Source organism: Echinops telfairi, unplaced genomic scaffold, assembly GCF_000313985.2.
Source record: "Echinops telfairi isolate 266 unplaced genomic scaffold, ASM31398v2 ScPeMD7_18;HRSCAF=68, whole genome shotgun sequence".
NCBI lineage: Eukaryota > Metazoa > Chordata > Mammalia > Afrosoricida > Tenrecidae > Echinops > Echinops telfairi.
Window position 1 is genome coordinate 51,402,566 of NW_022103915.1, and position 1,787 is coordinate 51,404,352.

Genomic DNA, 1,787 nt, shown 5'->3' on the forward strand with positions numbered 1-1,787 from the left:
TTTTTTTTTTTTTAAATTTTTGGAGGTATAAATTATAGATAGATCATAAAACTCACCCATTTTAAATGTACAATTCAGTGATCTCTAGTAAATTTACAAGTTGTACAACCATCACCATAATCCTATTTTAGAAAATTTTACTATCCCCAAAAGATTTTCTGTGCCTATTTGCATTGCAGTCAATTTCTCATCTCTCTGCTACCCCCAAAGTGACCACAAATCTACTTTCCTCTGTTGGCTTGCCTTTCCAAGATATGTAAATAGAATATGCCGTCCTTGGCATGCGGTTTCTTTCACTTAATGTAGCATGACTTCATATTTCATCCCTTTTTATTAGTAAATAGAGTTGCATTCTTGAGTTAATGCGTATTTGGGTTGTATCCTCTGTCCTTTTGGCGTTTGCATTTTGTTAAAGATCTATGTATCTGTGTAATTTCATACTGATACTGCTGCATGGCTTGCGTCGGTTCTGCTTTGTAGCCACTGTAGGCAATAATCTTTACAGGAACAGATAGACATGTCTTTTCTCCCACGGACTGCTGGAGGGCTCTCACCACTGTCTTTGATATTAGCAGCTGAGTGCTCAACCATTGCACTATCGGTGCTCAAAAGCATGCTTACCAAACCGTTTTCTGTGGTGACCTCCGTGGAGGAGTCTAAAGATGGCCACAAAGCATTGAGGGGAATGGAACATTCCTATCCTGCTGGATTATCGGACTCTTTAAAAATGAGATTGTGTTTACATTTTATGACTTAAAAGAGAAAAAATAATAAATTTCTCCTACCTTTTAAAGAATCATAAATATTAGAGTTATTCATATATGATGCCTTCATATAGATTTTAGATGTTTGGCTTTTAAAACCAAACTAATGCAGCCCTCATTAGCCTATGCCAAGAAATTTGGAAGACTGCTACCTGGTTAACTGACAGAAAGAGATCCATATTTGTGCCCGTTCCAAAGGAAGGTGACCCAGCAGAGTATGGAAAACTTCAAACAACATAATTGATAGCACATAGAAATTCTGCTGAAGATAGTTCAAAAATAGTTGCACAGAGAGCTGTCAGAAATTCAAGCGGGAGTTAGAAGAGGATGTGGAATAAAGGTCATCACTACTGACATCAGATGGATCTTGGCTGAAAACCAAGAGTACCAGAAATATATTTGTTGACTATGGAAAGGCATTCCACTGCATAAATCATAGCAAACTGCAGATAACATTTCAAAGAATGGAATTCCAGAACACATAATTGTGCTCTTGTGGAACCTGTACATAGACATTCAGAACAGTGGGATGCTGAGTGGAGGAAAATCAGAAAAGTGTGCCTTAGGATTACATCCTTTCACTGTACTTACTTGGTGATGAGCATACAATCCACAAGGCTGGACTGTCAGAAGAACATGGCATCAGGATTGGAGGAAGGCTTATTAACCTGCAGCACACGACACAACCTTGCTTGCTGAAAGTGAAAAAGACTTGAAGCATTTGCTGATGAAATTAAAATGAAAGACTGTAATTTCCAGTATGAATTATAACTCCATGTAAAGAAAACAAAAATCCTCACAACTGGACCAATAGCTTCATGGCAAATAGAAAAAATTGTTACCCAAAATTTCATTGTACCTGGATCCACAATCAACATTCATGGTAGCAGCAGCAGTCAAGAAATCAAAAGACAATGTACTAATGCCTTTGAATTATGGTGCTGACAAAGAATATTGAATATACTATACCATGGACTGTCAGAAGAACAAATAAATCTTGTCTTGGAAAAGGTACAGGCAGGA

At 37.4% G+C, this 1,787-nt stretch overlaps 1 protein-coding gene across 1 annotated transcript in view; it reads left to right on the forward strand.

The window, feature by feature from the left end:
* Positions 1 to 1,787, forward strand: part of DLGAP5 (DLG associated protein 5) — a 45,262-nt gene that overhangs the window by 26,820 nt on the left and 16,655 nt on the right. The gene's annotated exons all lie outside the window — the stretch shown is intronic.